Genomic DNA, 24,224 nt, shown 5'->3' on the forward strand with positions numbered 1-24,224 from the left:
ATCTTTTTAAGAACTAGCTTTTAGTTTCATTGATTTTCTCTATTGAACTTTTATCCCCTATCCCATTAATTTCTGCTCTAATCTTTATTATTTCCTTTCTGTTTCCTTTAGGCTTATTTACCACCCCCCCTTTTTTTTGTTTCATAAGGTGGAAGGTTAGGCTGTTGATTAGATCTGACTTCTTCCCCCCTACCCCTACCAGCTTTACTGAAATATAATTGACATATGTAACATTGTGTATGTTTAAGGTATACAACGTACTTAGTTGATGTACTATATATTGTGAAAAGATTGCCACAGTAAGGTTAGTTATTAACACACCCATTACCTCACACAGTTTCTAAATACGTACATATGTATATGTGTGTGGATAAATATATATATTTTTAAGTGTATATATATATTGGCAAGGAGAACTTGTAAGATCTACTTTCTTAGCAAATTTCAAATATACAATACAGTATCATTAAGCATAATCACTATGCTGTACATTATATCATTACTGCTTCAGAACTTATTCATCTTATAACTAGAAGTTTGTATCCTTTGATCACCTTCACCCATTTTCCCATCTACTCTTGCTCCCACTACCAATCTGCACTCTGCTCTGTTTGTATGAGTTCATTTTATTTTTAAGATTCTACATACTTGTGAGATCAAACATTATTTGTGTTTTTCTGTATGACTTATTTCACTTAGCATAATGCCCTTTAGGTTCAACCATGTTGTCGTAAGGCCAAAATTTTCTATTTTATGGCTGAATATTAGATATTTATATACATAATGTATATATAATATTATATTATATTATATTATATTATATTATATTATATTATATTATATTATATTACATATCATCATTTGAAGGAGACTTAGGTTGTTTCCAGGTCTTGGCTACTGTAAATAATGCTGTAATAAATATGGGCTACTGATATTTCTTCAAGTTAGTGATTTTATTTCCTTCAGATATATACTCAGAAGTGGAATTGCTGAATCATATAGTAGTTCTATTTTGAATTTTTTGAGAAATCTCCATACTGTTTTCCAGAGTGGCTGCACCAATTTACATTCCCACGAACAGTGCACTAGGGTTCTCTTTTCTCCACATCCTCGCCAGCACCTGTTGTCTCTTGTCTTTTTGATACTGGCCATTCTGACAGGTGTGAAGTGATACCTCATTGTGTTTTGATTTGCATTTCCCTGGTGATTTTGAGCATCTTTTCATGGATTTGTTGGCCATTTGTGTATCCTTTTTGCAAAAGTGTTCAGATTCTTTGCCTACTTTTAAATTGAGGCGGATGTGTGTGTGTGTGTGTGTGTGTGTGTGTGTGTGTGTGTGTGTTATTGAGTTGTATGGGTCCTTATATATTTTGGATAGTAACAACTTACCACATGTGTGGTTTGCAGATATTTTCTGCCATTCTCTAGGTTACCTTTACATTTTATTGGTTGTTTCTTTTGGGGTGCTGAGGCCTTTTAGTATGATGTAGTCCAAATTGTTTATTTTGGATTTTGTTACTTGTGCTTTTGGTGTCTTATCCATGAAATTATTGCTAAGACCAGTATCAAGGACCTTTTACCCTATGTTTTCTTCTAGGAGTTTTAGGATTTTGTGTGTTATTATTTAATTCTTCAATCTATTTTGTGTTGTTTTTGTGAGTGCTGTAAGATAGGGGTCCCATTTCATTTTTTGGCATGTGTCCAGTTTACTCAACACCACTTATTGAAGAGATTATCTTTTCCCCATTGAGACTCTTGCCTCCCTTGTTAAATATTAGCTGAACATATATGCATGGGTTTATTTCTGGGCTCTCAAGTCTATTCTATTGTTTTATATATCTGTTTTCATGCCAGTACCTTAATGTTTTGATTATTATAGCTTTGTCATATAGTTTGCAGTCAGGAAGTATGGCTAGTGTTAATGAAGAAATGAATTTTTAATTTAATTTTCATCCATAATAAATTCAAATCGAAATTGGGACATATGGGTGCTAGCTACCATGTTGTGTTGTACAACTTTAGTGGACTCAGTCTGTTTTCTCTCCCTACTCAGTTTATATGATACATTAGATAGCACGTTTCTTTGGTGGCAACATCTACTTTATCCTTGCTTAATTTTGATACAGGATTTCTTTTATGGTTCCAAAAATGATGCTTAGTGCCAGACATACACGCAGTCAAATTGTTTGCAGGCACTGCCACTTCTGGAGTGCTGCATGAAGAATGAAATGCCTCTCAAGAAACCCACCCTTCTCCAGGGCGGTTAACTTCCACTCAGTTAACATTGATACCCTTATTCTTCTCTCATTCACAGTACTTTCTGAATCCTGTATTTATAAAAACAAAGTCCTCTACTGTAGGGGAGGGGACACCCTTAACTCTAAGACCCAAAGCCCTGACTCCTCATTTTCAAGGAATGAAGATGGGCAAACCTCTCACATTTTTTTTTCATGCTGAGATCACAATAGTGAAAACAAAGACAGAGTTAATTTCTCAGTCAAGCTGTCTTGCTATCCATACAGATCAATGTGACAAAAAAATTAGGAAAAACCAACAAATGAGGAAAATCTTGTATATTATACATTATATGCTCCTATTTGTAAATGCTAGTAATGTTCTTACTGCATTGCAAAGCACATGGTAAATGAGAAAAAAATGCTTAGAAATATTCTTTGCAGGCATGAGTTTTGCATTTCTGGGAACTGGATGCAAGGTAATAACTGTAATAATTTGTGAATTATTTCAGAAGTCTAGCAACATTTCTATTTGAGTAAATTTGAAACATAGAGAGATTGTAGCATAAATGGTCATAAAGATTCAATGATGATGGTCTTAAAATGTCCTCATTTCCATGGCAATTCTAGAGTAATTATCTTATCTTCTAGTAAACATATAAATTTGGGTTTAGTTACAGAATATTCTGATTATATGTGTGTTGTTATTAAAAAACCTACCTATTTTTTTATGTTAGTGAAAACACTGTCATGTGTCTATTACAGTTTCCTTTGGATTCTTTACTAATCAGCTTTTGCAAGTTAGCCAAGTAGAATTTATTTTAAATGTTGTATATGACTTATGAATTGTAATGGGAAATAAAAAATAAATATAAGCCACAGTAGTTCTTGCTAAAATTATATTGCACTCACAATGTAAAAAATTTCTATGGAGTAAGTAATACTATCATACTGGTCACAATTAACTGGTAAAAATAGGAAAATCACAAAATCAATTTGGCTGCAAACATAAAAAACAATATGGCTTCCTCTTTGGTAAACATTCAAAATGTAGATGAAGATGATGTGATTTCTTTGCTGTTATAGAGATGATGCCTCACTTAATATATATTAAAAACATTACTACTTATTTTGAACTAAATATGATATAGTGCAAATAAATAATATATGAAATACTGGAAATAATGTGTTTTAGAGACTTGGAAATCATCATGTGTTAAAATGCAAGATTATTTTTTTTCTATTCCATATGGGTCTTTATTATATATAGATGCTTATTCTGATATATATTAAAATAGTATACATATGCAACAGAAACCAGAAACCCTATTTTCTAATTCTGATTGTATAACTTGTCAGCCATGAGATCATGAGAAAATCATTTTGATATTTCTTATTCATAGTTTATTTACTTATTAACTTTCAATAATTTCCATTCTGCTCATCTTAATACCTGGTAGTAATGACCAACTGATACTAATGGAATATAGAGAATCTTTGATGCATTTTGATTAAATAGAGAGACTGAATAGTCAAAGCACAACTGATTTCAAGGCAAAAGACATGTATTCTTGCTCACAGAGGCCTTGGAGTAGTGATTACATACAATCAAGGTAAATTTATTACCTATCCATTGGGTTTAGAAAGGGTGTAAACTGCATAAATATGTATAAAAGTTTTAGTGGTTGCTTATTAGTATGTATACCCAAAAGCCATATTTCAGAACATAATTCTTTCCTAGAAATATTATGGAATAGTTCAACGTGAAAAATATATGAATATGCAGTAAACAATATATTGGAGGGTGTTATGGAATTGATAGGATTGGGAATGGGATATAAGAAGACTTAGATATCAGCTAAGATTCATTTAGCCTGCATATAATAGAAAACCTAAAATAGTGGCTATACAAAATAGAGGTTTATTTCTCTCTCATTAACAAGCAATTCAGAAGCAGACAGTATTCAGCTGGTTTGGCAGTTCCATTGTTGTTCAAGACCCAGGTTTCTTTTACTTTACTACCTTCGTTAATGACTTCTCTCCCCAAATTTGACACATTGTCCTAAATAGCCACAAGTCTTTGTTCCAAGGAAGTTGGATGAAGGGTATTCAGAATTTTTTGTACTAATTTTTTGCAAAGTTTTGGAAACCTGAATTCATTTCAAAATGAAAAGTTAAAAAATAAAAAAATACAAAAGGATGGAAGGGTTCTTGAGGAGTGGGGAACATTATGATTTGACATATAGTACACAATGGCCAAAAGAATGTACTAAGTTCTAAAAATAATAGAGATTATTTAGAACAGTGGTTTTTAGTCTTAGTATGAGAGGAAGAATTAAATGTTTATCTGTGCATTTAATAGTTTTGAGGGGCAAGAGAGTTCATTACTTCCATCAAAATTTCAGTAGAGAGTAATTTAGAACAAATGGTAAGTTTTGATTTTCATACTTAAACAATCTCTTCTTATTCAGTAATTCAGAAATTCTCTTCTCAAGTATGGGTCAAAACAAAACCCATGAGTTCATATGACACAAAAAAGAGAAAACCAAAAGCAATATAAATAAAAACACAAAATAAAACCAGCTCCTCACTGTGTCATAGGAACTAACTAGGACACACTCCTTATTATGAAAATTGGCAATTTGAAGGAAAACAGTTAATTTTGTTTTTCTTTTTAACTTCCATTGTAGGATGACCAAGTAGTTCATATTGATAGGAGAAAGTTATTCTTTATAGAAGATTCCATGCTAGTAAGTAGAAGAAATGATAGATTTATAAAATTATGATTTTGCATTTCTTAATAATATATTATTCATCATGTGATACCCATCAAGTTGATGGGAAACTTTACAGTAGAGGGATTTGTTTCCTAACTGATAGATAACAATTGAGTTTCAAGCAGCACTTGTGAAGTATTTTTGCCAAAAATGTTTCCTTAGTTCAACCAAGCCTTCATAAGTAACTTACAGTTTATTAGGAATATGAAGAATAAAAACAAGTTAAAGAACATCGCAAAACTGGAATGTAGGATAATCTATAGGAACCTTGATCCTGTTCTTTTAATAAGTCAGTGGCATTAAAAAAAAGGAGAGAGAGACTTAAAAGATACAACTGTGGCAGACAGAGATGCACCTCTTAGGTCCCCCTTCAAGAAGGCACTGTTGCCTAGCTTTGAACAGTGTGCCTAGCTGACAGCTTCCAGATGTGAGTTCCTGTAGGATGTCCTCAGCTTTTCTCTCTACTTTAGCTAATGAGCTGAACAAGAATGTGGTACAAGGGCTGGCGATTTTTGCCAAGACAGGGTGCCTCTAAAGGGTATTCTTTGCTCCTGAACTTCCTGTTGGACTGACAGAAATTTTGTTACAATTGCACCATGGCTCTGTGCCTCACCCTAATTCTGCTTTCTTTCTTTTTATAATTCCTAATAAATAATGGGCTCTCAATGCCTACTGATGTATATTCTTTCATGAGATGTTCAGTCAGGTGTGACCACAAGAGGGGACGCAGGAGAGGTGCAGGAAAAATTTACTATACACACAGTACTAAAAAGAGAGTCACCACATACCACAAAGAGGGGGTCACACAGGAAGCAGGGGGAGAACTGAGGGACCAGGCTCAACCAAGTAAGTGGGGAGAAAAGGGAGATGGGGTGGGAAGAAGGTGAACTTGTGGGCAAATGCCTTTATTAGGAGTTGGGGTAGAGTCCACAGCAAAAAATAGGAGGGGATTTCCTTTGTGGATTTGAAGTCATTAGGTCACAGTCAATGGAGGGGAAGAAGGGAATTTGTGGCAGGGGCCAGCCTTTTTACACTGGAGTTCTTGGTCACCTGGGCACGGTGCTCACAGCCTGTTTGTGGGGATTTGAGGTAGTAGGAAAATAGGAAGTTTTAAAACTGACAATACACCAAATTAATCCTATCTTAAAAACCGTCTTAGTTCTTCCTAGAGGTATAAGTGGATATGATTTCCAATGACAATGTGAGGACCTTATGTGAATTGGAATCAAAACTAAATGTGATAACCAAGAAAGTGTGTACTCTGAAAACTGTAAGATGTTGATGAAAGAAATAAAAAAAGACACAGATAAATGGAAAGATATTTCATGCTCATGGATTGGAACAATTAATATTGTTAAAATGTCCATACTACCCAAAACAGTCTATAGAGTCAATATAATCTTTATCAAAATGCCAGTAGTATTATTCATAGAGCTAGAACAAATAATTCTAAAATTTGTATGTAACCACAAAAGACCCCAAATAGTCAAAACACCCTTAAGAAAGAACAAAGCTTGAGGCATCATGCTCCTAGATTTCAAACTATAGTACAAAGCTATAGTAATCAAAACAATATGATACTGGCACAAAAAAAGACATAGATCAGTGCACAGAATAGAGACCCTGGAAACAAACTCACACTTACATGGTTAAGTAATATACAACAAAGGAGGCAAGAATACACAGTTGGGAAAATATACATAATAAATAATTGGTGTTGGCAAAACGGAATGGCTATATGCAAAAGAATGAAACTACCATTTTCTCACACTGCAAACATAAATTCAAAATGGATTAAAGACCTAAATGATTAAAGACCTGAAACCATGAAACTTGTTAAAAAAAATGTAAGCAGTAATCTCTTAGACATCAGCCTTAGCAACATATGTAGGGCCATGTCTCCTCATGCAAAGGAAACAAAAGCAAAAATAAACTATTGGGACTACATCAAAATAAAAAACTTATGCACACAAAGGAAACCATCAACAAAATGAAAAAGCAGCATACTGAATGATTGAAAATATTAACAAATCATATACTGGTAAGGGGTTAATATCCAAAATATACAAAGAACTCATACAACTCTATGCCAAAAAACAAAACAATCCAATTAAAAAATGGTCAGAGGACCTGAATAGACATTTTTGTTTTTCCTTTTTTCCCCCCTGGCTTTTTAGTTTTTTTTTAACTTTTAAAAAGTTTTTTAATTTTAATTCTAGTATAGTTAATTAACAGTGTTATATTAGTTTCAGGTGTTACAATATGGTGATTCAACAATTCTATACATTATTCAGTCCTCATCATGACAAGTGTACTCTTTAATCTCCATCACCTGTTTCACTCATCGTCTCTCACCTCCCCTCGGGTAAGACCAGTTTGTTCTCTATAGTTAAAGACTCCATTTCTTGGTTTCTCTCTTTTTTCCCTTGCTCATTTTTTTGTTTCTTAAATTCCACATTTGAATGAAATCATATGGTATTTGTCTTTCTCTGACTGACATATGTTGCTTAGCATTATACTCTCCAGCTCCATCCATGTTGTTGCAAATGGCAAGATTTCATTCATTTTATGGCTGAATAATATTCCATTGTGTGTATATATATATGTATATACCACATCTTCCTTATCAGTCTATGGACATGTGGGCTGCTTCCATAATTTGGCTATTGTAAATAATGCTTCAGTAACCATAGGGATACATATATCCTTTCAAATGAGTGTTTTTGTATTCTTTGTGTAAATACCCAGTATTGGAATTACTGGATCATATGCTGTTTCTATTTTTAATTTTTTGAGGAACCTTCATACTGTTTTCTACCGTGACTATGCCAGTTTGCATTCTCACAAACAGTGCACGAGGGTTCCTTTTTCTCCACATCCTCATCAACACCTGTTGTTTCTTGTGTTTTTTATTTTAGCTATTCTGACAAATGTGAGGTGATATCTTGTAGTTTTGGTTTTCATCTCCCTGATAATGAGTGACGTTGAGTAATTTTTCATGCGTCTGTTAGCCATCTGTATGTCTTCTTTGGAGAATGTCTGTACATGTCTTCTACCCATTTTTAATTGGGTTTTTAGAGTGATGAGTTGTATAAATTCTTTATGTGTTTTGGATACTGACCCTTTTTCAGATATGTAATTTGTAAATATCCTCTCTCATTCAGTGGATTGCCTTTTAGTTTTGTTAATTGCTTCCCTCGCTGTGCAGAAGCTTTTTACTTTGATGTAGTCCCAATAGTTTATTTGGCTTCTGTTTCCTTGCCTCAGGAGATGTATCTAGAAAGATGTTGCTATGGCCAATGTCAAGAGAAATTACAGCCTGTGCTCTCCTCTAGGAGTTTTATGATTCAGGTCTCACATTTAGGTCTTTAATCCATTTTCAGTTTATTTTTGTATATGGTGTAAGAAAGTGGTCCACTATCATTCTTTTGCACATAGCTGTCCAATTTTACCAACACCATTTGTTGAAAAGACTGTCATTTTCCCATTTCATATTCTTTGTCAAAAATTAATTGACCATATAATCATGGTCTCTGGGCATTCTGTTCAGTTCCATCTCTCTATGTGTCTATTTTTATGCCATTCTGTTCATTTCCATTTCTCTATGTGTCTATTTTATGCCATACTGTTTTGATTACTACAGCTTTGTAGTATAACTTGAAATCTGAAATTGCATTATCTCCAGCTTTGTTTTTCTTTTTCAAGATTGTTTTGGCTATTTGGGGACTTTTGTAGTTCTATACAAATTTTAGGATTACTTGTTCTAGTTCTGTGAAAAATGCTGTCGGTATTTTGGTAGGGATTGCAGTAATCTGGAGATTGCTCTGGGTAGTATTGGACATTTTAACAGTATTTGGCTTCCAATCCGTGAGCATGGATATGAATATCTTTCCATTTGTTTGTGTCATCTTCAATTTCTTTCGTCACTGTCTTATAGTTTGGAGTACAGGTCTTTCACTTCCTAGGTTAATTTATTCCTAGGCATTTTATTATTTTTGGTGAAATTGTAAATAGGATGCTTTCTTTCTCTTTCCATTGCTTCATTATTAGTGTATAGAAATGCAATAGATTTCTGTATATTGATTTTATATCCTGCAGCCTTTACTGAATTCATTCATCAGTTCTAGTAGTTTTTTGATGGAGTCTTTCAGGTTTTCTGTATATAGTATCATGTCCATCTGCAAATAGTGAAAGTTTGACTTCTTCTTTACCAATTTGGATGCCTTTTATCCCGTTTTCTTGTCAGATTGCTGTGGCCAGGATTTTCAGTACCATGTTGAATAAAAGTGGTGAAAATAGACATCCTTGTCTTGTTCCTGATCTTAGGGACAAAACTCTTGGTTTTTCACCATTGACTTTGATGATATTCACTGTGGGTTTTTCATATATGGCCTTTATTATGTTGAGGTATGTTCCCTCTAAATTTACTTTGTTGAGTGTTTCTATCATGAATGGTGGTTATACTTTGTCAGATGCCTTTTAGGCATCTGTTGAAATGACCATATGGTTTTATCCTTTCTTCTGTTGATGTGATGTATCACAGTAATTGATTTGCAAATAGCTGAACCACCCTTTGATCCTGGGAATAAATCCTGCTTGATCATGTTGAATGATTTTTTTGAATGTATTTTTGGATTTTATTAGCTAATATTTTGTTGAGAATTTTTGCATCTATGTTCATCAGAGATATTGGTCTATAGTTCCCTTTTTTGGTGATGTCTTTTTCTGGTTTTGGTATCAGGGTAATGCTTGTCTCATAGAATGAACTCAGAAGCATTCCTTCCTCTTCTGTTTTTTGGAATAGCTTGAGTAGAATAGATATTAACTCTTCTTTAGATGTTTGGTAGAATTTACCTGTCAATCCATCTGGTCCTGTACTTTTGCTTATTGGAGGTTTTTTGATTACTGATTCAATTCCATTGTGGTTAATCAGTCTGTTCAAAATTTCTATTTCTTCCTGATTCAGTTTTGGAAGGTTATATGTTTCTAGGAATTTAGCCATTTCTTCTGTGTTGTCTAGTTTGTTGCCATAGAATTTTTCTTAGATTCTGTTTGTATTTCTGTGGTATTGGTTGTTATTTCTCCCCTTTCATTTTTGATTTCATTCATTTGAATCCTCTCTCTTTTTTAGATTTATTTTATGTATTAGAGAGAGAGAGCACGGTGGGAGGGCAGAGGGAGAGAATCTTTCAAGCAGACTCCCCACTGCATGGAGACTGACACAGGGCTCAATCCCACGACCCATGAGATTATGACCTGAACTGAAACAGTCAGCTGCTTAACCGACTGAGCTACCCAGGTGCCCTGTCTCTTGCTTTTTTTTTTTTTTTTTGATGAGTCTGGCTAAAGGTTTATTAATTTTGATCTCTTCAGAGAACCAACTCCTGGTTTCATTATCTGTTCTATATATTTTTTTAGTTTCTGTTTCATTTATTTCTGCTTTGATCTTTGTTATTTCCTTTCTTCTACTGGCTTTGAGTTTTGTTTGTTTTTTTTTTTTGTGCCTTTTTTTGTAAGGTTAGGTGGTTTATTTTAGCTTTTTCTTGCTTCTTGAATTAGGCCTGTATTGCTATAAAGTTTGGATGGCTTTTTCTGCATCCACAAATTTTGGACCATTGTGTTTTCATTTTTTTTTTGTCTCCTTGTATTTTTTTATTTTCTCTTTGATTTCTTGGTTGACCCATACATTGCTCAGTAGCATGTTATTTAACCTCCATGTATTTGTGCTCTTTCTTGTGGTTGATTTCTAGTTTCATAGTTTTGTGTTCAGAATGCACAGAATGACTTAGATCTTTTTTAATTTGTTGAGACTTGTTTTATGGCCTAACCTGTGGTCTGTTCTGGTGAATGTTCCATGCGTAAGTACTTGAAAAGAATGTGTATTCTGCTGTTTTAGGATGGAATGTTCTGAATGTACCTGTTTTAGTCTTATCTGGTCCAGTGTATCATTCAAAGCCATTGTTTTCTTATGATTTTCTATTTGGATGATCTGTCCATTGATGTAAGTGTGGTGCTAAAATCTCCTACCATTGTATTACTATTGATATCTTTCTTTATAACAAAGAATGAAATATTCACAAAAACATGGAAGGAACTTACACTAAGTGAAATAAGTCAGAGAAAGACAAATACCATATGATTTCACTTGTATGTGGAGTCTAAAAACAAAATAAATAAAAAACAGAAACAGACCTATAAATACAGAGAACAAACTGGTGGTTGGGTGGTTGCCAGAAAAGAGGGTAGTATGGGGATGGGTGAAATAGGTAAAGGGTTAAGAGATACAAACTTCCACTTAGGAAATAGAGTTATAGGGATAAAAATTACAGCATAGGGAATCTAGTCAATAATGTAATAACTTTGTATGGTGACAGATGGTAAATATACTTACGGTAGTGAGCCTTTCATAATGTACAGAATTGTCACATCATTATGTTGTACACCTGAAACTAATATAATATGGCAATTATACTCCATTTAAAAAATCAAATGTGAAGCACATTTTTAGTCAAAGAAATTTGAATATGAGCTGAGTATTTTACCTTCTAAGGTATAATGTTGATTTGGTTATATATGATAATGGCATTACAGTTATATGAGAGAAGATTAATATTTTTTGGAGATATATACTAAAATGAGTGGTGAAATAAATAAAAATGGCTTAAAATATTTTTCCTAAGAATGAGGGCAGATAAAAAATAGAGAAATAATCTTAATAATCTTGGTGATGAGATCATTATATTACTTGTAGTATGGTGATTTTAAAACACTAGGATGAGTTTTTGGGCATTGGGTATGTGACCTTGGGTGAACTGATGATGAAGAGATCAAGCAATGATCAAGAGTGCATGAAATAGAAAAAAGAAATGAGAAGATGGGTAGTTTATAAAGACAGAAGAATGATAGGAAGCTGCTGGAAATAAAAACTTAAGTATTCTTATTTATTACACTAACAATTTGAAAAGATGAATTACTATAAGGGAGAATACATATGCTTTGAAATTAAAGGACCTAGACTTTATTATTACCTGCAACACTGATAGATCATCTGTCGGATAAATTATTTAACTATATTGAGTTTCAGTTTTTAAAAATACAAAATGGGTAATCTCAGGAAACAAACTGAGGGTTGCTGGAGTGGTGGGCGGTGGGAGGGATGGGGTGGCTGTGTGATAGACATTGGGGAGGGTATGTGCTATGGTGAGCACTGTGAATTGTGTAAGACTATTGAATCACAGACCTGTACAAATAATACATTATATGTTAAAAAAAAAAGATAGTAGGAAGGGAAAAATGAAGCGGGGGAATCGGAGAGGGAGACGAGCCATAAGAGACTATGGACTCTGAGAAACAAACTGAGGGTTCTAGAGGGGAGGGGGGTGGGGGGATGGGTTAGCCTGGTGATGGGTATTAAAGAGGGCACGTACTGAATGGAGCACTGGGTGGTATATGCAAACAATGAATCATGGAACACTACATCAAAAACTAATGATGTAATGAATGGTGATTAACATAACATAAAAAAATGGAAAAAAAACAATAAAATTTAAAAAATACAAAATGGGAATAATAACCTCTACTCTTCTATTTTATTATCAATGTTTATAATAAATGGACAAAAATGCAAGGTACAACATTATATACTAAATGAAATTGATCTTTTTGTAGGTCTAAAATTTGAGTATTGCCATCTGATAGGTTTTAATTTATTATAATCTCAATGAGATAAAAATATGCATAGAATGTAAAAAAAGAATGAAAGGAAATATTTATAGTGATTGTCTTCAGGAGTTTTGGGTGTTTTTTTTTCTTCATATTTTATTCCTTCATTTTTATTTCGTATTTTATTACTTATTTTATTTTCTAGGTAGTTAGAATGAACACTATTTTGTTAATTAAGGGAGAAACTTTAGGAAAAAAAGATCATGTTCCCTTAAATATAAAGGTACCACACATGATAATATAAAAAGTTCTTTTAAAAATATAAAGTACTGTACAATAATAATAGTTAATACCTTACACTTATTATGTATCAATACTTCAATACATTATTTAATCTCTGCAAGAACACTGTGATTTTAAAATGATGCATGTAAAAACTGAGGCACAGAGAGGTGAAGTACCCTGTTCAAATTTATCTGGCCAATAACACAGTTAGAATTTGAACCCAGCCATTCTGGAACCCAAATCCGTCTTTCTAACAATATAAATGTAGATGAGAATGACACCCTGTTATTAAGAGGAATGTGATAGTGGAATGATATGTTTTGTAATTGTCAAAAAGCATTTTAGAAAACATATTGTGATACTTTTCACCTTTTCTTGAAGCACAACCAACATTTAAACTCTGTTTTTTAGCAGAAAAGAATAAATGTAAACAAATAGAATTCCAGTGCTTTTCAAGACTACCTGAAGCCTCTCACTTCATTGGCATGTGTTCAATGCTGGCAAACTATATTTTTCTATTTCTGTATAATCACAGTGATGTCCTATTCCATCCCCCTTACTTTTTTCTCACTGTGAGAAATGAACAGAGCTATTAAGAAGTCACAATTGGTTGATATTAATTCTACATTTTTCTTTTGATGCCTGCTCTCAGGAGTGAGTGTTAACAAGCACTGAAATGCAGAAGGAGAGACAACAAGAAGGTGACCAGAAATGCAAGCTCCATAATCAGTTCCTCAGAATTTGAGAATTGAAAGAATTTTTTGAGAGCTTAATTACTTGAGGTATAGATGGCCAGTCATCTTCTGTATTTTATTTAATGTCATTCATCATATTTTCCACCATCCTAACATTTATAAAAATAGAAACAGAATATCTAGATTGTCTGAAGTCATGAAATGAAATTGGAATATAATTCAGATATTTCTAACAATCATAATTGTATTTGGAACATTAAAGTCATTATTGTGATCCTTTTTTATGCTGATTCTGTACATACACTTTACTATGTTTTTTGAAAATGTTTATAAAGCATCGTAGTATACCCAGTTATAGTATGGGTCAAGTCATATTCTTCCAAGAATATATATAACCAAGAATACATATAAATATATAATCCAAGAATATGTTTTTATTCATATACATAAAATTTAGAACATAATAAAATCATCTGACATGCTTATTCAAAAGCATATTTTGAAACTTCACCATCAGAGATTTTGCTCTAGTATATATGATGTATAGCCCAAAAATTTGGTTAGTCAGTTTAATTTCCATTATTTCCAAAAAGAAACCTCATTTCTATTAAGCTATCACTCTCCATTCCCCACCTCCCTTTAGGCCCTGGCAATCACTAATCTACTATTTTCTATCTGAATTTGCCAATTTTGGACATTTCATATAAATGTCCACATTTTATACAGTCTGGATTTTTTCATCAAGCTTCTTTCACTTAGCATGTTTTTGAGATTCATCCGTGTTTTAGTATGAATCAGTACTTCATTCCTTTTTTGTGGCTGAATAATATTCCATACTATGGATATAAATAAAGCTTTTTTTAAATCTGTTCATCAGTTGATAGACATTTGGGTTGTCTCTGCATTTTAGCTATTATAAATAATCCTGCTCTGAGTCTCAATGTACAAGTTTTTGTACGTACATGTTTTCAGTTCTCTTGAGTAAATAACTAGAAGTGGAATTTCTGTATCATATGGTAATTCTATATTTAACTTTTTGAAGAACTGCCAAACTGTTTTTCGTAGAGGCTGCCCCATGTTACATTCCTACCTGCATTGTATAAAGGTTCTAGTTTCTCTACATCCTACCAATACTAGTTATTTTCCACCAAAAATAATTACCTCAATTCCAGGAGATGTGAGGTGGTTTCTCATTGTGGTTTTGGTTTTCCTAATAACTAATGTCATTGAGCATCTGTTAATGTGTTTTTTAGATATTTGCATATCTTCTCTGGAGGAATGTCTGCTCAAGTCTTTTGCCTCTTTTTATTAAAATTGGGTCATTTGTCCCTTTGTTTAGTTCAGAATGTTTTTATATGCTATGTATACTAGACTCTTATCAGATATATGATTTGTAAATATTTTCCCTTGTTTTGTGGGTCATCTTTTTTTTGTTGATACTGCCCTTTGATGCAAAAAGTTTTAATTTTGATGAAGTACAATTTATTTTTTGTTATTGTTGATTGTGCTTTTGATGTCATGTTAAGAAATTATTGCTTGACCCAAGGTCACAAAGATTTAAACCTATGATTTCTTTAGAGAGTTTTATACTTTTAACTCTTACATTTAGATCTTTCATCCATTTTTAATTCATTTTTATATATTGTTTGAGGTAGAGGCCAGCTTTATTCCCTGTTGTCCCACCAACAATTGTTGAAAAGACTATTAACTTACCCCATTGAATGGTCTGTGCACCTTTGTTGAAATCAATTTGCTATAAATAGGTGAGTCTTTTTTCTTGACTCTCAATTTTATTTGATTGCTCTATCTTTATGCCAGTACCACACTGTTAATTACTGTAGATTTATAGTAAGTTTTGAAATTGGGAAGGGTGAGTCCTCCAACTTGGTACTTATTTTCAAGATAATTTTGGCTTTTCATGGTCCTTGAAATTCTATATGAATTTTAGTACCAACTTACCCATTTCTGAAAAAGAAGCAGGTAAGATTTTTATTGACTGCTTTGAATTTATAGATCAACTTAGGGAATATGGGAATCAAGGTAATACTGCCTTCAGGGAATGAGTTGGGAAGTGTTTCATACTATTTTATTTTTTGGAAGAGTTTGTGAAAGATTGGTATTAATGATTCTTTATATTTTTGGTAGAATTCACCACCTAAGCCATTTTGGACTTGTTTTTTTTTTTTTTGAAAAGTTTTTCAATTGCTCAATCTCTTTACTTGATATAGGTCTATTCAGGTAGTTTCTTTCTTCTTGAGTTGATTTTGGTAGTTTTTATGTTTCTAGGAATTTGTCATTTTTCTTGAATTTAATTAGTATACAATTGTTCATAATATTTCCTTATATTCTTTTTATTTCTGCAACATTAGTAGCAACGGTCTACTTTTATTCCTGGTTTAAGAGGCTGAATCTTCTCTCATTTTTCCTGGGTAGTTTATAAATTGGTAAGAGAAACTAATTCTAAAGAAACATTACGAATACAGCCTTTATAATAACATCTAGATTAGTGTTTGTTGTTGATTAACACTAACAGCTTAGCCAAATTGACACACATGACTAACCATCACAGTCTAACTAAAGGTCTGTTGGTTTTGTTAATGTTTTCAAAGAATCTGCTTTTGGTTTCAAGATTCTCTCTTTGTCATTCTCTTTTTAAAAACAATATTATAGTAATTTATTTAAATATAGAAATCTCAGTGAATTCTGTTTACTTTCATGTGTTTTAAAAATACCATTTATTTGAGTAATAACTACCATTATAGAAAAATGAATAAAGTTTTTTTTTGTATGGTACTTTGAAAAGAGAATAATCCAATTCAATTTAGAGTAATTACTGGCTGGCTCAGTCAGGAGAGTATGTGACTCTTGATCTCGGGGTAATGGGTTCAATCCCCATGTTGGGTGTAGAGATTACTAAAAAATAAATAAATAAATAAGTAAATGAAATAAATAAGGTAATTACTGATAGGAAGGACTTCTGTTATTTTTCTGTTTGTTTTCTACATGCCTGACAGCTTTTTGGTTCCTCACTTCCTGCATACTGTCTTCCTTTGTGTGTGGTTGATTTTTTTATAGTGAAATGTTTAAATTCTTTTCTCATTTCTTTTTGTGTATATCCTATAGGTGTTTTCTTTTGGTTACCATAGGATTACGTTTAACATTCTAAAGTTATAACACTATAATTTCAATTTATACCAACTTAACTTCAGTAACATACAAAACTTTTACTCCTTTAATAGCTCTGTCCCCATCCTTTTCTATTGTTGATGACACAAAATTACATCTTTATACATGTGTGTCCAAAAACATAAACTAATAATTTCTTGATGCCTTTGTCTTTAAAATTATGTAGGAAACAAAATGTGGAGTTCAAAACCATAGTTATAATAATGGTAACTTCTAGACTATTATTTGTTTTATTAAAATATATTAGTCTGCTAAATTATGTAGAAAACAAAAAGCGGAGTCACACACTATTGTTACAATTACAATCGTCCTTTCTTATATAATTGCCCATGCTTTAACCTTTACCAAGACCTTTATTTCTTCATATGGCTTTCAATTACTGTCTAGTGTCCTTTAATTTCTTGCTGGGAAGGTCTAGTGGCAATGAATTCTTCATCTTTTATGTATCTGGTGATGTCTTAAATTCCTCCTCGCTTTTGAAAGACAAATATAGGAATCTTGGTTCACAGGTGTTTTTTCTTTTAGCATTTTGAATATAGCAGCACACTGCCTTCTGGCCTACAGTTTCTGATGAGTAATCTGTAGGTAATCTTATGGAGGATCCTTTGTATGTGACTAGTTGTATCTCTCTTGTTGCTTACAAAATTCTGTCTTTGGACAGTTTGACTGTAATGTGTCTCAGTGTGGGTTTCTTTGAATTCATCCTAATGGAGTTCATTAAGCTTCTTGGAAATTTATAGTCATGTCTTTCATCAAATTTAAGATGCCCAAGTAATAGAGAACATGAGCAGGGAGCCCAAAAATGGGCTCGATCCCAGGACCCCGAGATCATGACCTGAGCCGAAATCAAGAGTTGGCCACTTACCCAGCTGAGCCACCCAGGCACCCCTATTTTCCACCATTTACGTTTTAACCTATTTTTATCTTTATACTTAAGTGTGTTTCATGTATACAGCATATAGTTGGTTCTTATTTTTTTATCCTCTCTGACAATCTGCCTTTTAATTGGGCTATTTAGACTATTATATTTAATATGATCAGTTTATGGGCTATATTTAAATCTACTATCTTGCTATTGTTGTCTATTTGTTCTGTCTGTTATCTGTTGAATATATTTGTACCCCACTAAATGTTCTTGAGCTTTGTCCTAGAATGAAATTATTTGGAACCCATTTTATCATTTTGTCTCTTGTTTTTATGAATTGTTAGATGGGCCTGGAGCAGTTCTCTGTCTGGGCTTAGTTATTCCCCTCTTCTGAGTTTAGCTCCTTCTCTGTATTCTGCTCAGTAGTCCATGAGCTATGTAGTTTATTTCATCTAGCTACTGGAAACAAACACTATTCCAGGCCTTGTGTGAGCATCAGGCCCCATTGTTACCTCTAATCATCTTGTGTGTTTCTTTCCCTGGCCTTACTTAATTTTTTTTACATGTATGTGATAATTAGTACTCAACTATTGCACAAAAATGTTTAGAGTATGAAGTATACAAATAATTTGCAGTAGGTTTATTTTTCTTTTGCATTAGTCCACATCCCACAAATCTAGAAGAAACAGCCTGCTAGACAATCTGGTGCTCTGCTTTCAAAGCAAAATATTAACTCATAAAATATGTTTTAATAACAACAATAAGCAGAATTTGCTGTGGCCTCAAAAGTAGCAGTGCACTACCCTCTCTCCATAGGTTTCTGCGACTCTTCAAAGGCATTTATATTTATAGCCAGTGCTAAGGTTTATCACTTTCCATTAAAGCAGCTTCTCTTTCTTGATTTTCTGCTACTTTTTATCTGGCCAGTGCTTAATGGCACGTTAATAATCACAACAAACACTATTACTGATTCTCTTTAATGTGTAATATGTTGTCTTAAGGATTATATATACATGGTTTATTTACTCCTCAGAAGCCCTATTTTAAAGTTGAGAAAACAGGATGAATGACTTGGCTAGGGTCACACATAGTTGGTAAGAGTTCAAACTTAGTTTATTTAATTCTAGAGTGCTTACATAGGACAGTGGTAGAGTACTACTCTTAGCTGCTACAAGAAATAATAATGACAATTAACACTTGTGTGATTGTTACTACATGTCAGAGTTGTTCTTAAATAAATCACAGATATTAAATTGTTTAAAGGTGGTCTTACAACTACCTGATGGATATGGGATAGGTTCTATTATTTTCCTTATTTTATATATGATGAATGGAGGAACAGATAGGCCATATACCTAGGAAGTGGCAGAGCTGGGATCTGAACCCCACATTTTGTTTTAGGAGTTTATGATCTTAACCTTTATCTGTGTTGATTAGATTAAATGGTACCACACAATCTGCTGGTTTCCATTTTAGCTTTTATTTGTCTCTGGTTTTTGTGTGATTATCCTGCAGTCAGTAACTCACCAAGGAAACAAAGTTTTCATATTTTTCTATCCTTTTCATCTTATTTCCTATTTTATTGACTTGTTTGGGAAATGGCAGATAGCTATAAGGTCATCTCAATTAAGATCACCTCTGACCCACTTGAGCTTTGTGTTATTGGAGAAGTCAGACTGCCCCTTCCCTTGTGTGCTGTGAGCTGTTTTATTTGTCCTCTATTTCAGCTAAGAGATAGTGGGACATGTTTTCCAAATGAAGTACACACACAGTATATACACACATACAAGTTCCACAACAAACCACAGTGGGGTATATTAATAAAGAGTATAAATTATAGTATGTGTATGTGTGTAAAAAAAAATCACCTAAGAATGGTAATATATCAGAAGGTGTTTTTGGAGAAACTAATTCTTTCAAAAGATTTATTATATTCCCCTTTAATCCAGTTTATCTTTCCTTCTGAAATGTATTTATGCCTTAGCACCTTTATAGAGCTTTTCTGGACCTACTTCCTCTTGTCAGATGTGTGTAATAGCTCTTCCTGTGATCCTTACATTTATTTAGTCTTTCCTTGTTCCTCTTATTAAACTCTAAGCCTCTGAATACAAGGAGTTCTTAAATTAGTGCAATAATAGTAGTTAAAAGCAATCTTCAATTCACTTAGTAAAGGCTGGGGAACTTTAATGTTTGTGAAACTATGACTTTGATCTATTTGAAAATAAATTTCTGACAATTCTTTCCCTCCCGTACATCATCACCCTCCCCATCCTGCCACAGTTCTTTCCTTTAAGTTTCCTCCTGGCCCACTGCTTTATTTTCTCTTATTGATGTATTTGGAGCTTACAGGTTCTCTACTATTTGTAAGTTAGACATTCTACCTAAAAATGCTATTGAAATCCAGAAATCATTCCAAAAATCGAGTTTAAAAAGTAAACTCAATTCAGTGTGATTCAAACACTGTCACTTTGGGGTCTCAATTAGTTCTTGGCCTTAAGATATATGTTTAGGATCATCCATCAATTTCTTTATAACACAGAAATTGCACTTCTATGCTATTAGCAAGAGAGAATTCAGGGAGAATGGGAGTTTTGAACTTGAGAGTTGGAAGAGAATTTGAGACTTCTTAACTTTTGCTTCTGGAGAGAAACTGTCCTAATCCTTACTAGACAGCTGGGTGTAAGTCCCATTTTTCAAGAGAAGGAAATTCAACTCTGTAACTCATACTAACATTTATTAAAAGTTCTCCAGGCTTGTCACTGGAGAAAGATGACAAATATTACCACAGCCATGTAATCTAGGTCAACATCAATAGTCATGTTGGTTCCATACACCCTGGAAGTGTTGAGAATGGCATTTTACCTGTGTGACCTTCCTTCTCCAAACCCATAACCCCACTCTAACCTTGAGAAAAGCATCAGACATGCCTAAATCGAGGGACATTTTACAGAATATATAACCAATACTCCCCCAATCTGCCAAGGTCATCAAACATAAGGAAAGCCTGAGAAATGTCACAGCTGGGAGAGGCTTAAGGAGACATGACAACTAAGTGTAATGTGGTATCCTGAGTGGGATCATGGAACAGAAAATGGTCATTAAGGAGAAAGTAATGACATCCAAATAAAGTGTAGATTTTAGTTAATAATAATGTATCAATATTGGCTCATTAGTTGTGACAAATGTACCATATAAGATGTTAATAGTAGGAGAAACTGAATACAGAGTACATGAGAACTCTATGCTATCCTTGCAACTTTTCTATAAAAACTGTTCTAAAATTAAAAATTTATTTAAATATAACAAAATCATCCAACTATAGGAAGGTACTTTTTCATTCAGATTCAAGAATACTTTGATGCAAGCAGAAGTACATGTTTGTCCTGTTTTACTATAATGACTAAGGCTGTTATAGAATTCTGGATTACAGTAAATATTAGTATTTGGGTTTGTTACTTTTCTAGACCTTTGAAAATCCAGAAGGTATTAATTAACATCTTAGCCTTTTTTAACTAAATCAATTGTCCCTTAACTTTTAGCAATTTCTATGATACTAGGAGTCCAGTTATAGTGAAAATTTCTTGTTCATGATCAATTTGTTGTAGAGAGAGTTAACGTCAATGGAATGGATAATTACTTCTAAAAATTTTGGGCAACAATATTGATATGGTCATTTAACATAGGTTAGGAATCCTGACACTTCTTGAAGTGATATCCTAAAAATAGCACACTACTTAATTTTTGTATAATCAGAGCCATGGTTATATACTGTCTTACCATTCTAAACTCCTTTTTAGGACTTGTGCCTTTGTACTTTTAAAGTTTTGTATAAACACTTCTGCTTTGATCATACTTTATTCCTGGAATGCATGTAGTTTATGTTGGTTTATTGAAGAGTCTACTTACAAAGCCATCCTGACACATCATATTTTCTTTGCACAAATAATGTAAAGGTTAGCAGTTGTATATGTTATATATTGTGGCTCTGTGACTATTTCATTTAACTTTTAGGATTGCCCTTTAAATTTTATCTTTCTGACAAATGGATTAGTAGCACTTTTAATACTTTGTATACAATTTTCTGCTACTCAGAAATACATAAATCCATTTATTTGACCTTCATAATGAGGCAGAGTTGATACCATAAGGTTAATGAGGCAATTATTCATATAGAGAACATCAGTCATGAAAGCATAGTTTCTTCCTGCCTTTAATATGCACATTAATTAAAATAATTTTTTCTTTGCTATTTGCATTGATAAGTGATCATCAATGACAGGAGGGATAATTAAGATTCTAAGTATCTCCATTGTGATTTTGGGCCCTAAGTTTCATGGTATAAAACTTTTTCTGGTAAAATATATACTTTCATACTTACCCTCAGTAACTTGATATATACTTTTTTCCATTCACTACAGAGGCAGAAGCAATGGATGTTGCTATGGCAGTCTGTCAGTTATGTGGGGAAGAACATACTCCGAAAGTATTTTCAGAATCTGCCCTTGACAACTACCTCAGATACAACTCACTTGGTTAGGCATGACATTTAACCATAAGCTAATAGGTTCAATATTATTTATTGAATTTTCTTTCAGATTAGGATCTATTCTAGGGCATAGTAAACATTGTTTTCTCTTAACGTCAAAATATACTTTTATGGATATACCAATCAGAACATAGATCCTGAACAACTTTTGTACTAACACAAGATGATTCTATCAGCAATGAACCAGCCAAACTTGCAGGTATGTAAATTTATAAAAAAGTTTAAATATTATTTGGCTTGTGTACAATAAGTTCTTATATTAAACCTAAACCAAATTTAATTATTACAGTTTAAATATATATATGTGTCCATAAATGTATTTAGAAATATATTTATACACACATATTGAAGAGAAAATATAGATAATGTGTTTGCATCTGTAACTTAGAGGAATGGAGTAATTTTTCTCCAGTTGATATTTTTTATTTGGCAGAATGCTTAAATGAGGCATTTGCTTGTGAAAAATGGGGCTTAGACATAGCTGGGAGGGCTGAGAAGAAAGACAGGCAAACATTAAATTGTTCTTCATAATAAAATGAGACTGTTCAAATTTCCTACAGAAGGTAAAGAAAGGGGAAGCGGGGGATGGAGAGTGTCACTGAAAGGAAGGTGGAGAAAGGAGGCCAACAACCCAAGGAAAGCCAGAATGCTCTGCAGTGGGATGGTAAATGAGCATGGATGAAGGATGGTTTATACACATGGATGTCTGGTTTCTCGTAATAAGCTCTTGGTCAGTAAAGTTTTGGTTGGCTCTTCCTTGCCCCACCCTCACTTTGTAACTTCTGAAACTTCAGTGACAGTCTGAGCAGGGGCACACCCACTTGGGGAATGGGTAGATAAGGGTGCTTTTCAGGATTGGGGAGACTCAGAGAAAAAAGCAGCAGTCTTGGATAGAGAAAGGATCCAGTTGTGTAGAGCAGAACTGAGAGCTAGCAGGGTTCAAAAACCAGTGAATACATTCTCTCCTGTGGTTTACACACATTTCATTGGAATGTTAGAGAACATTCAGTACTTGCAGTATATGCAGTACCTTAGCTGTGTCCAGGCTACATATAGGATGTATTTAATACTCTGTGTACGTGATCTGTTAGACTTAGGTTGCCAACAGCATCGCCACCATTCCCGAAGAATATTATCTAAGGATTCATTAGTGAATACCCTGACCTCTATAAAGAAGTGAGTTCTGATTTTGAGAAAGAAAATTCCCTGCACAGTAAAACCTCAAGCCATCTTCCTCATATATGATAACTTTGTGATATTGAAGGGCCACATTTCTCTAAAGCCTTCCCAGAAATCTGGGAAGGAAGGTGTGTTAGTATTCATAGCCTCACAAACCGGAGGGAGGGAAGTTGGGCTCAACTTTGATTTTTCCATTTAAGGACAATATCATAAGTAGCCTTAAATTTTACTATTTCTTTTCTTAAGATATAGAATGTAAGAAATTATTTAGGGTCATAATTGAAAATTGATCTATTGTAGAATCATGTTTAGTCCTTGCCCCACATGGCTGGCAGTCATCCAAAAAGGCTATTAACACTGCTAATCAGGTTGGTTGCCAGTTGTTATCATTTGAAACTGATATATTTTCTTGTTTGTGTATTTTGAACAAAAAATAACTTTTGAGAAGCACAATATACAGTATACACCAATGGTTGGGTGATTTTTCCCCTTATCAGATTAAAAAGAAAACTGCATTTGAAGTAAAATTTCAGTCTCTCCCATCAGATTAAAATTTCATAATTTAGAAACTCATTTAGTTAGTAACGGACTTCTTTTAAAATGGAAATGTAGGGGCGCATTAGTCTTTCATACTTTAGTCTGAATTGTTTATTAGATGACCTGTCTTCTTACATGTAGGTAAAAATTAGCCACAATGAATAGTTGAGAGTGTTAATAGAGCCCTAAAGAGAGGGAGGTTAATTTTTTTAAATTTTTTATTGTTATGTTAATCACCATATATTACATAATTTGTTT

Source organism: Callorhinus ursinus, unplaced genomic scaffold, assembly GCF_003265705.2.
Source record: "Callorhinus ursinus isolate GAN/ISIS: 27379988/994484 unplaced genomic scaffold, GSC_fseal_2.0 scaffold22, whole genome shotgun sequence".
Lineage (NCBI taxonomy): Eukaryota > Metazoa > Chordata > Mammalia > Carnivora > Otariidae > Callorhinus > Callorhinus ursinus.